The sequence below is a fragment of the Crocuta crocuta genome, unplaced genomic scaffold (assembly GCF_008692635.1).
Source record: "Crocuta crocuta isolate KB4526 unplaced genomic scaffold, BGI_CrCroc_1.0 scaffold318, whole genome shotgun sequence".
NCBI lineage: Eukaryota > Metazoa > Chordata > Mammalia > Carnivora > Hyaenidae > Crocuta > Crocuta crocuta.
This window is the reverse complement of record NW_027531425.1, coordinates 1,130,622-1,145,836: the sequence shown is the minus strand read 5'-3', so window position 1 is coordinate 1,145,836 and position 15,215 is coordinate 1,130,622.

The window sequence follows — 15,215 nt, the reverse complement described above, 5'->3', positions numbered from 1 at the left end:
CGGGGGAAAGCCAACGGCTCCATGGCGGCCAGAAGGTAAGCGAGGGCGGAGGGGGAACGTGCTGCGCGGGGAGAGGTAGAGCCCGGGGCACACGTCCCGCACTAGCGTTGGGAACCCGCGGCCGCCGGAGAACGCGCGGCAAGTCGCCGCGTTCCAAGTTGTTATAAACGCTTAGAGCCGGAGGCCCTGGCCCCGCCCCCCTTCGCGCCCATTGGCCTGCTCGCCGGCTGTGTGTGACCAGGACCGCCCGCATTGGCTCGTCCGGGCCTTCGGCCCCGGCTCCTCCCCCAGTCCAGTCTGGGAAAGGTGTCAAGGGAGCCCCGCCCACCTGGGCCGGGGGCTAGGAGACCTCAGTGGGGGCTGCTTGGCGGGATGGTACTACTGGGATCTGGAACTTTTGAAGGACCCTGCAACTGCTCTTGCTTCTGAGTGACACTCTGTCCTGCTTAGAGCCACCTGTTGTCCTTCCACTGCACTGTGTTCTCTGTTACGAAGGGGTAATCTGACAGTACTAGATGTCACCAAAGTATTTCTCCGTCTGAGTAATTGGCATCTCTCAAGCCAAAATCTATGAAATCCCCTGACCACTTCTTTAAAACCGTTGGGGGTGGAGGGGAATGGAGAGAGATGGAGGCTGAGTTCAGCCAAGTGGGAGGGCTAGTGGAGAGCTCTCCCAGGGCTCTCCCTCCACCTGCCTTCAGTTAGATTAACTTTAATTGTATCCCAGAAACGTGGTTCTGGAAAGTTCTTATCTCTTCATCAGAGAAGGCTTCTAGGGCTGAGTGGCTCCTTCAAGACATAGAGGTATTTATGAAGCTTTGGAAGGAGCAATGGAAGGAGTGGAAACACTCATCCATTTAAAAAATCCATTACCGTCCTATTATTTTAACTTGTGTTCCCTAACTCTGTATACAGCTGCCCCCTTAAAGTTTTCCTCTCTGTGATTGCAGAGCCAGGAGGACTGGTGGTAGGTCATGAGATTTGGCTTGGTGTTTAAGGCCTGGAGCACAATCATTTATAATGAAAAGAAACTACCCATAGTCAGTCCTCCTTCCTCTAAATGCAAAGAGGAATAGGGCGAAAGAGACATTTCCCTTTGAGTCTTCATGCTAACCCAATATTTTGAAGTGGGTCTCATCTTGCCAAAGTCCATACAGCTGGTGAGAATATGGCAGAGCTGGGATTCAGAGCCACAAACCCCCCTACTCCACCCCCGCCCCGCAACAGGAGGATTGTGTATTCAGGACATGCTAAAGATCAAGAAGGACTACATCCCCAGTGACTGACTTTTGCATTTAGTGTCTGCCCACTTTCCTACTTCCACTGATCCTTTGATCCTTTCTAGTATTAGGGATGGAGAATGCATCCTTTGTAGCTGGAGAGGATCCACTTAGGCAGGAAAGCAACCTCCCTTCCCCAAATCTGGGGGGCCACAGGAGGTGGTAGCCAATTTGGCATTCTTCCCTCTACCTCCCTCCCTTCTTGCTCTGAATCATCTGAGAAAACAGAGCAAGGCCCAGGTAGCAGTTCTCTTGACCTGCTGTTTCCATCTATCCTGGGGGCCCAGCTAGTTGGGACCATCCAGATGGATTAGAGTTCTTAAGAGGAAGCACAGGTAGGATTAGAAGAAGCACAGGGCCGAGTATTGGAAGACCTGAGTTCTAGTCCTGCTGTCATCAGCCAGTTCTGTGGCCTTTTACTAATCACAATAATCATTCACTCTACGAATAATGGTGCCCACTAGGTGCTGGGCCTGTGGATATACATGATGGTGACAAGATGGACATGGTTTCTGCCCTCAGACAATTCTTGCTTAGTGAGAAATAAACAAGCAAGTCCTAGCCAGAGGAAGATGTGTTCAAGATGGGAGAGGAACGGAATGCCCTTGGGGTGTATGACAGGACAGAGCCCTGAACCCGGACAGGAGGAGGTCGGTCAGGGGCAGCTCTCAGAGACAGGGCCTTTTAAGGCTCCANCCGCCAAAAGGCACTCGATGGATGCTTATGAACCAAAGGGACATAGGTGCAATGTAATTCAAAGACTAAAGTGAAAGCATCTATAGATGATTGATTTTCCTCCACCACCAGTGACCTGGCCATGGCCATTGGGGAATCGACCTCCTGAATCTCCTGGGTCCTCCCCACCCCACTTCGGCTTCCTTTGACCAGAATGTAAATCCCTGTTTAGGGGGCAAGCCAGGCATGAACAAAGACCCCAGAGAAAAGAGATCTGCCCTGTTCCAGCCAGGTGCAGCCTGATGGCCCCCGGGGGAGGACACGACAGTAGTGATGAGTGGGCCTGGCTGCTGTCTGTCCACAGAGACAGGCAAAGGAGGCAGACACAGACTCAGACAGAGCCGGAACAGCTTGCGACTCGGAAATGAGCTTCACTGCCGAAACTCAGCTCTCAAATTCCTTAAAGGGAGACCTGGTCCCTGTTGCAGCAGAGTGAGAATTCCCTGACAGGAATTATGTCAGAGGCCTTGGCCGCTTCAGATGGTTAGGACATTCCAGGCTCATGTGATCGGATGTGGCGGGAAAGCTGGGCCGAGCTAAGCCATGTCAATCCTGCCTCCCCACCATCCCATTCCCACTTCCCATCACTGATCACTGTCTGAAGGGCTCTGGGAATAACCATTCTTTGGGCCTACCAGATGCCACACTGGGCAAGCAATTAGAAACAAGCAGCTAGGGGTGCCTGGGGGGCTCAGTCAGTTAAGCGTCTGACTTTGGCTCAGGTCATTATCTCACGGTTCGTGGGTTTGAGCCCCGCGACGGGCCCTGTGCTGATGGCTAGCTCAGAGCCTGGATCCTGTCTTCAGACTCTGTATCTCCCTCTCTCTCTGACCCTCCCCTGCTCACGCTGCCTCTCTCTCTCTCTCTCAGAAATAAATAAAACATTAAAAAATTTAAAAAAAGAAACAAGTGTCTAAGCCAGTGCCTACACACTTCACAACCTGTGTGCATGCGTGTGTGTGTGTCTAGACTAGTAAACACAGATGTTAATGTGGCTCAGAGTAAGGACTTCTGAGGGGTGTGGGGGGCAGGGTGCTGGTAGGAGAGCAGGTGAGGGACACCAAAGCCATGTTTTGGGGGTGGGGTAAAGCATTTCTTTTGAAAAAGAAGCACCTCTAAGATGAGCCTTGAGGGGTGACTAAGAACTAGCTCTCCACTCTCAGGAAGTATATGGTTTAGTAAGTGAAATAAGGTAAATGCACAATTTACTGTATAACCCGAGGCAGATAGTGGGAAGGTCCTCAAGAAAAGTGCAGGTGCCATGTGAGGCTGAAAGTGTGGGTCTTACTCTGGCTCAGGGGTTTGAGGGAGGGGTCAGGTGGGCCTCGAAGGAAGAAGTATGAGGAAAGACCTTCAGGGATGGGGTCAGGTGGATGAGAGGAGGAGATGCTGAGTTTGGGGGGTGGGGAGGACGGGGAAGGAGAGCAGAAAAGGACCAGCCAAGCACTCTCTGGATCTGATGAGCTTTAGGAGGGCTCCCAGGCCCTAGAGCATTCCCTCCCTTGGGATTTATCTCAGTATTGGTGTCTGAGCCTGTCTTTCCTTTTCTTTGGGAAAGAGCTACTGCAGGCTGGAGGGCCCGGCTCATCATGCCCTTCCAACCTGAGACCCCAACCACTATATTTTCTCCCCTCGGAGCTCCAAGGACAGGATACAGCTCACAGTCACCCCAGATAGTGAATAATATGGCTTTGAAGGTGCTGACCTTCCCTTCTCAGGGGCTGGTGGAACTGTCTGGATAGGAACTGTGTGTTAGAAGTGGCCTTCCGAGGGGCGCCTGGGTGGCTTAGTCGGTTAAGCATCCGACTTTCGCTTAGGTCATGATCTCACGGTTCGTGGGTTCGAGCCCCGCGTCGGGCTCTGTGCTGACTGCCAGCTCAGAGCCTGGAGCCTGTTTCAGTCTGTGACTCCCTCTCTCTCTGACCCTCCCCTGCTCACGCTGTCTCTCTCTCTCTCCTAGAAATAAATAAAACATTTAAAAAAAAAAAAAGAAGTGACCCTCCGAGATTGGGAGGTGGGAGTCCAAAGAGAGGGTTGTAAATTCGGATAGTGGCTGACAAGTTAGGATCCCTGACTCAATGCTGCTCTCTTCTGACCAGCCTAAGCCTAGCAAGTTTTATGGGATGCCCAAAGCTGTGACCACAAGCTGTGGTCTGCTTAGGTAATTGTTCCTTCAGTGAACCACTCATTCATTCGTTCGTTCGTTCGTTCGTTCGTTCATTCATTCACCCATTCACTCATTCATTCGTTCAGTCAACAAATATGTATTGAGCAATAACAATAATAGGTATGATGATATCTAACATTTATTGAGCCAGCCCTGGTTCTAAATGTCTTAGATATAGTGTTGTGTCCAAGACCCCTTGGCTATAGCCGGGAATAACAGGTCTGAGACGCAAACCCTATCAGTCCAGCATCGTACCCCGAGTTTCTTTTCTTTTTTTTTTTTTACAAATAGTTTATTGTCAAATTAGTTTCCACATAACACTCAGTGCTCATCCCAAGTGTCCTCCTCCATGCACATCCCTCCTCCCACCCACATCCATCAGTCCTCAGTTTTTGTCAGCATTCAAGAGTCTCTCATGGTTTGCCTCTCTCCCTTTCCCCCCTTCTTCTCCCCCTTGGTCCTCTGTTAAGTTCCTCCTAATCCTCCTATACGTGCAAACATAGGATATTTGTCCTTGTCTGCCTGACTTATTTCGCTCCGTATCCCGAGTTTCTAAGGATGGCATTGCTTTGTGGTGCCCAAATGGGCTCTGGAAATACAAGATGGAATAGTGAGCTGCTCACAATCTCAATTCTGTAAGCTTACCAGGAGCCTGGGTGGTGTGTGTGCAGCAAGCACTGAAAGCAGTCCCCAGATTGATGGATTATAATGGGAAATGAAATGTTCTTCACAGATTAGGCCTGAGAGGGACTTGACCCTAGCTCTTGTCCCTAAACCAGATAGCTTGCCTGTCCCCTGCCTGGAGTGGCAGGGAAAGCTCATCCAGATGAAAAGTCAGGGGTCCTGGGTTCCAGCTCCTTTTTTCACCACCAACCCTCCCACTGCAGTCATGGCCAAGGGCTTTCTCTCTTGAGGAAGTTTCCTCATCTTTAGAAAGGGATTTGAATAAGCGAGCTCTGAGTTCCATTTCACCTTTGCTGTGACTCCTCTGTAATGTCTAAGGAAGGACAGATTTGAAATCTTAGTCATTCCCATTCTTTTGCCCCGCTGGGAGATCATTCCATCACTACAAGACATTCAGGGGCTCCACCCCTTTCGCACCCCCAGCCTGGAATGATGTTTTGGCTCAGGAATCTGGCAACCCAGGCTCCAGGCTCTGCTCCGCCCTGCCACTCACTGGCTATGACTATCTCTCATCTCTTGGCAACTCTGTGGGCAAGAATTGTTGTCTTTTATACACAGCTAACACTCTGTATGCTGGCCACTGCATAAATGAGGTCCATCCTCACCACAACTCTGTGAAGTAGGTGATTTTCCCTATGACACAGATGAGGGAAACAGAGACAGAGGAATTCAAGAACTGCAGTGTCACAAAGCTGGCAAGTAATGGGACCAGATTGGAGCCCAGGCGGTCTGCCTTCAGAAACAGCATTCTTTTTATTGATTGGTTGATTGATTGACTTACATTCAAGTGAGTTAGCATACAGTGCAATAATGATTTCAGTAGATTCCAGTGATTCATCCCCTATGTATAACACCCAGTGTTCATCCCAACAAGTGGCTTTCTTGATGCCCCTCACCCATTCAGCCCATCCCCCCACCCACACCTCCAGCAACCCTCAGTATGTTCTCTGTATTTATGAGTCTCTTACGTTTTGCCCCCCTCCTTGTTTTTACATTACTTTTCCTTCTCTTCCCTTATGTTCATCTGTTTTGGATCTTAAATTCCTCATATGGGTGAAGTCATATGATATTTGTCTTTCTCTGGCTGACTGATTTCTCTTAGCATAATACCTTCTAGTTCCATCCACATAGTTGCAAATGGCAGGATTTCGTTCTTTGTGATTACCGACTCCATTGTATACATGTAGCACATCTTCTTTATCCATTCATCCGTTGATGGACATTTTGGCTCTTCCCATACTTTGGCAATTGTTGATAGCGCTGTTGTAAACATTGGGGTGCATGTGTTCCTTTGAAACAGCACACCTGTATCTCTTCGATAAATCCCTAGTAGTGCAATTGCTGGGTCATAGGGTAGTTTTATTTTTAATTTTTTTTTTTGAGGAATATCCATACTGCAGAAACAGCACTCTTAGTCGTCATACTTCAGCTTAGAGAGAATAGTTGATTTGCCCAGAGTGTCCAGTAGACTATGCTTCTCTATGTCATACTTTACTCAACTTGAAATGTGCCTCATACTTGTCTTGTGGGCTTTCTGTGGGGGCAAAACAGGAGGTGAAGGTGGCAGACTGATGATTTCCTACATTTGCTTGGGGTTTTACTGAGCCCTGGTTCTCTCAAGTCCCCTCCCTCCAACTGTGGCAGAGATCCGTGTGTGTGTGTGTGTGTGCGCGCGCGGCACTGAGGCAGTAAGGGGCTTATCAGACTCCCTGAGTTACAGCTGATCTGATCTGGGACACGGGACTGTTAAGATAAGTTAAGAGCTAGGAAGTGGTCATTGAAACTGCCCTAGGCAGAAGCTCTGTGTTGGGGAAGGGAGAGGCGGGAGCCAGACTTGGGGGAGAAAGGGAAGGGCCAGAGAACTACTCCTGGTGTGGTGTTCTAGCCAGAACAGGGATATTCTAAGAGTTGGGAGGTGGAGTGGGTGGCTGTTTGTGTAGACTTAGTCCAGGGCTTCTAGGCAGTGATTTGAAAAGGGTCTTCTTACCCTGTTGTTAATGGCAAACTGAAATGACCTTTCTCTTTTGCTGCCCCTCATTTCTATGTCCTGTTCTCAGTGTCTGAGGCTGTGTAACTCCCATGGTGTGAGGTTGCAGGCAGGGTGAGAGGTGCCTGTGCTTATGACTGGGGTAAAAATTTTCATAGGAGTCATCCACTGGGCACCTAGAGTCCCCAGGTACTTTCCGCTGACTAATTCCACTGTGCTATTGCCTTAGACATCTGAGATTGTGGACTGAGATGGGACGTAAGACATAAGTCCTCATCTTTATAAGGTCAACACTTTCATATCCACTGTTGATCCTTCACTGACTCTGTGAAGTCAGGGCCTTAGCTAGAGGATTCTGGGATATAGAGGCTGTCAATGTACATGAGGCCAGGGGTCCATGAGCCCTAGAAAGGCAGTCAGAGAAAGGGGTTTTACACCTAGCCCTACCCTTAGCTGGCCACACAACCTGGGGCTGGTGCTCAGTTTCCCTACACTTCATTTTCTTTCTTTCTTTTTTTTTTTTAATGTTTATTGATTTTGAAAGAGAGAGAGAGAGAGCGTGAGCAGGGGAGGGGCAGAAAGGGAGGGAGACACAGAATCCGAAGCAGGCTCCGGGCTCTGAGCTGTTAGCACAGAGCCCGACATAGGGGTTGAACTCACGAACCGTGAGATCATGACTGAGCTGAAGTGGGACGCTTCACCGACTGAGCCACCCAGGCGCCCTGTTACACCTCATTTTCTTTGGAGAAAGAATTGGTCAAAGGAGACCCGGAACAGGGAGGCTCTTCGAACACTGTTAAAGGCTCCCCAGTGGCTGGACATTTATGGTGGTAGGTACTGTGACTCAGAGTTCAGTACTTCATACTCACTGAAATGCTGCTCCCTTCAAGGGGCTGAGTGTTCCCTCCTCCTGGCCCTGCCTCCACTGTTGCCACCCTGCACTCATCAAGGTCCACGGAGGACCAGGCAGGTTAGGGCGTGGGAGGTATGCCCAAGAGGGCTGCCGGGTGCCACCTCCCTGCCCCGTGCCTGGCTCCCCCTGGCAACCGGAGCTTTGGCCTCAAGCTGATCCTGGAATGTAAACCCCAAGCAAAGCACATTCTTGAGCCTGGTCACCAGCTCCTGACCCTTGGTAAGGGAAGGCGAGAGCCAGCATTTCTCTTGGCCCTGAACGACATTAGCACAATCTGGTGCTGGGGGCTGTTATCACAAGCCTGGATTAATAGACTGGCTGTCACCCATGGCTTAGGAAAGGCCCAATCCTGACCTATTCCTCTGTCACAGCTGGCTGCAAAGGAAGAGGGGACCCAGTCCCTCAGCTAGGGGGTTTGAAATACTGCTGATTTCCCAGATTGGATTCTTTGTGCCAGCCACAGGCTGTGGATGGGCTCAGAGGAAGAGGGAGCATTGTAAACGTTACTCTCAAAGCTGGTGCTGTCTCTGGGCTCTTTGATTTCTGGCTTCATTCAACTCAGTTGTCTGCTACACATCTGTTCTATTCAATTATCTGCTATACATTTAGACACTGTGTACCCAGCACCCTGTGATGCTCTGGACCTCTGAGGGTGAATGGCATTGTCATGGTCCTAAGCAGAATCTAGAAAGCTTTGTGTATGGGGGTGCTGTGTGGAGATGGTAGCTGAATTCACCAGGTACACAAGGGACCCTCTGCAGAGGCCAGGAGGGGAAGCAGGAAGGTGGGACCATTGTGAAGGGGCTCAGAGGCCCAGACTGAGGCTGGAAAGCACGCGAAGGGCTGGGAGAGCTGTGAGGGGGTATTAAGCTCTGTAAGGACACCTGGATTTGGAGATGAGAAAGATTTCATTTTTAAAATTTATTTATTTATTTATTTATTTAGAAGGGGAGAGAGAGAGAGAGCTCATGTAAGCAGGGGAGGGGTAGAGAAAGAGGGAGAAAGGGAATCCCAAGGAGGTCCATGCTGTCAGCGCAGAGCCCATCATGGTGTTCGATTCCCACGAACTAGGAGATTATGACCTGAACCGAAATCAAGAGGCGGATGCTCAAGTGACTGAGCCCCCCAGACACCCCAATGAGAAGGATTTCTGGAAGTGCGGGGGCTCTAGCACTGATGTGGCAGGTGGGCTGGAGGAGAGTGATGGGCGGCACAGCCACAGGGGAGGCTGTGACGAGGTCCTTATGCAGGAGGATGAGCGTGTGAGCCCAGGCGGTCGGTGGCCACGGGAATGGAAGAGAGGCCACCCGAGGGACATGCGGAGGAGAAGAGCGAAGGCGGGGTGGTCATCTGTCACCAGGGCTGAGCTGGCTTCCTGCAGGCATTGGAAGCAGAGGTCTGAGGTGAACAAAGACCAAGTTAGAAGGGCAGCTCCGATCTAGTCCCCTTCTTGCAAGGATGGGAACGCTGGATTTGGATAGGGGAGCCTGAGAGAGGGATTTGTAAATTACTATTCCCTTACAAATTCCCTTAAGAATGTGAGTTGCACATTTTCTATTGAATGGGAGGGAGGGTGCTCCAAAGTCCTCCTCCTCTCCAGAAAAGGAGGGCAGGGCAGGCCACCTTGGGAGACAGTGCCCCGAGGGCACAGCCACACCCGAGGCTGGCCAGAGGACAGCCCAGCTGGAGTCCAAGCAGGCCACCCGCTGCAAGACTGGGGGTTCTCACCCGCCCTGTGTCCACATTGCAGCAGTGTGGAGGGTGGAAGGACGCTGGAAGGAGACAGACTTCTCTCGGAACCACCTAGAAAACTTATCAGTTCTAGGTGTCACCTCAGGCATTAAGTCTTCAGACACTTTCCTGTTTCCAGTACCTCACCCCATTGACCCTCTGAGTCATCTGACAAATATTTTCTCTTTGGAGGAGATTTTGCATGAAAAACAAAAGAACTGTCTCAGGAGTCAGGATGGGCCTCTAGGAAAGGGTTCCCAGTTCTTCCCCTAAAGGAACCATCCCCCAAACTCACCCCAGCCTCCAGTCCTGGGCTGGCTCTGTGCCAGGCACGAACTAGGTGCTGAGTCCATGAGGAAAAGTGAGAAGGACCGGGTTCCCCATTTCCGGGGCTCATGACACTTGTTCTACAGTGTCCCCACCTGTAGAACAGACTGCCCCCAGAGTGCAGTATGAGGGTGCAAGAGGCCCTCCAGTCTTTACGGCAAACCTGCGCAGGGTCAGGAAGAGACATAGGCACAGGGGACCCTGGCCTGGAGAAGTCAGCCTGATGTTGCAGCCACTCACCCTCCACATTAAAAGGATTCTGAGAGGGGGCGCCTGGGTGGCTCAGTCGGGTTGGGCATCTGACTGCAGCTCATAGTTTGTAAATTGGAGCCCCGCATCGGGCTCTGCACGGACAGCTCAGAGCCCGCTTCTGATCCTCTGCCTCTCTCTCTGCCCCTCCCCAGCTTGTGCTCTCTCTCTCTCTCTCTCTCAAAATAAATAAATAAACATTTAAAAAATACAAGTTAAAAAATGATAAAGGGGGTGCCTGGGTGGCTCAGTCGGTTAAGCGTCCAGCTTCGGCTCAGGTCATGATCTCACGGTTCGTTGGTTCGAGCCCCGCGTCGGGCTCTGTGCTGACAGCTAGCTCAGAGCCTGGAAGCCTGTTTCGGGTTCTGTATCTCCGACTCTCTCTGACCCTCCCCTGCTCATGCTGTCTCTCTCCCTCTCTCAGAAATAAATAAAACATTAAAAAAAAAAAACAGTAAAAAAAAATATAAAGGGATTCTGAGCCTGGGCATCTGCACCAAGTGTGTGTGTGACAGTGTGAGTGTGTGTAAGGTGTGAGAGCATATACATGTGTGCAAACAGATCTACATATAGGTGTGAGCTGTGACTGGGTAAGTGTGTTAGGCGTGTGTGTGTGCCCCACACGCGGAAATGTGAGGTATGCTGTAAGAGAGGCGGAAAGCGTGAAGCATGAAAATGAGGCGTGTGAGTTGTATGAGCACGATGATGATTATGTGAGTGTGAATATACAAATGTGCATGGAAGGTGTGTCTGTGCAAGAGCGAACGGCATGGGGGTGTGTGAGATAAATACGAGTGTCTGTGTGTGAGGGGTCTGTGAACACGAAGCGTGTGTGGTATGTGTGCCAGGGGGCTGGCCGGCCCACGGCATGCGGGGTGAAGTCTCAAGAAACTCTGCTGGCACGAAATGCCGACTGCACTTGATCTACCGAGCGCTTACTCTTGGGAAGAGGCACACATTGGCCTCTGGGCTGCAGACAGCGGCTTCTTGGTGCTCTGCTTTGTGCCATTAGGAACATGGGTGCTGGGGGTTCTTTGAGTCGGGTCCGCAGCTCCCTGGGGAGTGCAGCGGAACTGGGATATTGGGGAAAATAGCCCATCAGTTAAACCATTAAAACAAAAGCCATCTCATGATGGAGAATGCAGACCGTGATTGAGTTAACAGGGGACACTGGAAACATTTTGCCCTTGCAGCCAGCTGGCCTGTCATCCTCTCTCCAGAGGCCAGCTCTTCGGCCCTGTCACTCCTTGCACTGTGGGTGGGAATGGGCCAGGCATCGCACTTAAGGTGACCTTCTCCAAACCCTTCCTGAGACATCGATCTGCCGTTCGAGGTCTGCACAGACTCCACCTTGCCTCGTGACCTCTTTTCACACCACTCCCCACTGCTGGGTGCACTTGGCAGCCCAAGTCTCCCTCCCCTTGAGAGCCAGTTATAACAGCAGGATCCTCCAGGAAGCTTTCCTAGATTAGCTCAGTCTTCAGGGGAGTCTTGCTCTTCCTGCCTCACTCATCCATCCACGGCCTCCACTGAGTTGAGTCGGAATTCCCCAAAAGGTATGTTGACCTCCCTGGTATTTGTGAATGTGACTTTTTTAGGAAAGATGGTCTTTGCAGATATAATCAAGTTACAACGAGGTCCTACTGGATTAGGACAGCCCTAAGCCAGTGACTGATGCTGTTACAGGATGAGAGAAATGTGGGCACAGACATCCAGGAGAGAAGGCCGTGGAGACAGACGCAGAGGTTGGAGTCATATGACCACAAGCCAAGGAACACCAAGGATTTCTGGAGCCACTAGGAGCTAGGAAGAAGCGAGGAAACCCCCTTCCTTGACTTCAGATTTCTAGAACTGTGAGAGAATCCATTTCTGTTGCTTTAAGACACCAGTTTACGGTATTTTGTCTGGGCAGGCTTAGGAAGCCAACACAAACGGCACCTTTTATCTTGCCCAACCTGCCTGGGTCCTTTTATGTGCCCGCCCTTTCTTTGCTCTGGCCTGGGTGTTGCCAAAGTAGTATCAATTCTGGAGCTGTTTAATTCCGACAGGAAGCTCCTGCCTATGCAAGTAGCAAGTGTTTGATCTCGTCCATTGGAGATTCCCAGTTCTCTGGAGCTGGAGGCCTTGGCCTCAAGGTTTCAGTCCAGTCTATAATCACCTGGGGGCGAGGAAAGATGACTGACCTTTGTTGCCACTCACCTTCCTGCAGAGCTCGGAGGCGTCTTGCACACCTCTGAGCTGGGTTAGAATTTCCTTCCCTTTACTTACAAGTTGTGCCACCTGGGTCAGCCACAGCGACTCTGGGTCCCAGTTTCTTCTGTAAGGTGGGCTTGCAAACGGCGAACCCTACCCCGCCTCTCGTGCAAGATCTCGGCCAGCCAGAAAGCCCAACGCAAGTGAAAGAGGTTATTAGAAAGAAAATCTGGAGGAAATGAAGCAGTGGAGGAGAGAGACTTGTTTACTCTTTGTGGTCCCAACCCTCCCTGGAGTTTGGTTGCCCAGCAGATGGACCTTCCTCTGGAGAAGGCCCGGCGAGCTTGGCCCCCATGTTTTTCTAAGGACTCCAACCCAAACTAGGATTCTCGTTTTAGATGGTGCCTTGGCGATTTCATTTCCTTCATTTTCCTTAGAAGAGGAACTTGGGATATCCCACGAATCTGATCATGATGCTCATCTGTTTAAAATCCTTAATTTGTTCCCCGTTTCTCATATGGATAAATTCCTTAGCAAGATACGTGAGGCCTTTATTGATTTGCCCTGCCTGCATTACCTGCCCCTAGAATCTCTGCAATGTGCATGCTGTACCCCAAATAAGCCAAACTCTTTCTCCCAGCTGGCTCGAGAATGCCCCTACATCTCCCTCAACAACAATAAAAACAGTAAGTCAGCTACTCACCTAATATACACGAATCATTTTACTTCCAGTAGGGGGCTCTTTATCTCATGGGGAGGAATTATTTTGCCCATTTTACAAATAAGGAAACAGACTCAGAGAGGTAAACAACATACCCACAGTCAATCAGCACTCGACAGTCATGATTTAAACCCATCTCTTCCTTCAAAGCCTGGGATCATCCTCCTCTGCCTGGCTGATCTCTTTCTTTTTTCAAAGTACAGTTTGAGATTTTCTGGAAAGCTGCCCTGACACCCCCAGTTCTCTACTCTCTAGCCACCATGGGTGGGGTACCTCTGGATTGTGCCAGCAAAGGCCCTACACTTATCTCATCAAATGCAAATGCAGATTTAGTCCCTTGTCTCCCTTCTAAGATTGCAACCTGGAGCCTGCTTCAGGTTCTGTGTCTCCCTCTCTCTCTACCTTTCCCTTGCTTGCGCACGCACGCTCTCTCTCAAAAATAAACATTAAAAAAAATTTTTTTAAGAGTCCACTGCTTAACTGACTGAGCCACTCAGGCGTCCCCATGCTCACTTCCTATTAGGGAGCCCTTTCTAATCTTTCCTTGTTAATCCCCAGACCCCTTCCTCGGAAAAGAGTTTCCAGTTTTTCAGGTTTCACCTGTGGAACCCCTTACACAGTCTGGCATGGCTGATTTCCTTGCCTTCTCTGTGTGCCATTTCATTCGAAGCAAAGTGGTGCTGTGGTCACAACTTTTGAAATCAGGCATGGCTCTGTCACTTACTAGCTGTGACCTTGGACAAGTCATGTAACCTCTTAGAGCCTTAGTTTTCTCATCTGCAAAATGGGAGACTGCTTACCTCATAGAGTTGATGTAAGGACTGGAGTACTTGTGAGATGGCATCATCATTACTCTTGTTATACAGATTGGGATATGAAGATAAGAGGAGGGGAGGGACATTTCCAGGGAGGGATGGTGACAGGAAAGCCTTGGTGGGGGAGGAAGGGGGAGGAGTGAGGCCTGGAGTCAGGCCATCTCACCCCAGATCCTGAGCTAGTTGGTTTATCACGGACCTCCCCTATTTCCCTAGCTCAGTGAAGCATCCCCAAAGTCCTCCCAGAATGGACCTCCATGAAGGAAGTCCTCCGCAGATAGCAGCTCCAGCTCTCGGTGGCCCTCCTCGGTTCTAGAGAAGGGGCTAGTCTCCCATTCTCATACTGGGAAGGACCTCTTTCAGATTGGCTATATCACTGAGGTTCCAACCATTTAAAAATACCTCGGTCCCACCACAGATCTGGCACCCTTTTGTGTGCTTGGAAGCCCCTTCCCGCAACACACACACACACACACACACACACACACACACACACGGCTTCTTGGAAACGGGGGAGGGACCGCTGTTTGTTAACAGCCTTCTCTGGGAGGATGGAAGGGGACAGGGCAGAAGTAATGTGGAAGGGGGAGACCAGACCAGGGCTGGACTTTGGAGCGCCTCCCCTAACATGCTATTCCATCCCTCACAGGATCCGTAGCTCCTCCAGGATCTTCTTCTAAAAACTGAAAAATACAGGGGGTCCAGAAGCAATAGAAGACCCCCCTCCTCCCAGTCCGCTCACCAGGGGGCACCCACAGCCACAGGATGCCTCTAGCCAGGGTGGGGAGGCAAGGCTGGGCCAGCAGGGGGCAGCACCTGGCCTGAGAAAGAGAGTACCCCCTACTGCCCCTTGAAAACCCAGGGGCAGAGTCCCTTCCCCCAGGAGGCTCCTCTTGACTCTGAGATCTGGACAGGCGTTCCTCCTCTGTTCCTGCCTCCTGAGAACGAACGACACCATCACATAGGAAGTGCTGCCCGACTCCCCCACAACCCGTGCAGGGCAAGTTTTTCTTTGTAGCCCCAGTGCTGGCGCAGCTTTAAAAAATCACCGGAAATCAGAAAGAGGTGCTCTGTAAGCTAAAAGGGGGCATGTCCTTCGCATCAAGTCGGTGAGCAATCCCCATTCAACTTCAGGCAAGACGTAAGGGAACTCCAGCTGCGTGAATCGAGGCCAGACGCGAAGATGTCAGCTGGCGAGCACAGCCTTTCCTACACATCTGAGGAGTCTCAGTGCTTGAGAAGGAAGGGATGCCTGGGACGGCGGGCTGGCGGTGCTTTGCAGGCAGAACCGACAATACCTGGTCGCCTGGGGCCCTATTTAGTCTGAGTCTGTCAGCAGGGCTATTTCACGGGGTCCCCCCTCTACCCATCATGACACCCGTCCTCCCCACCCCTGCACCAGGTGCCCGAGAG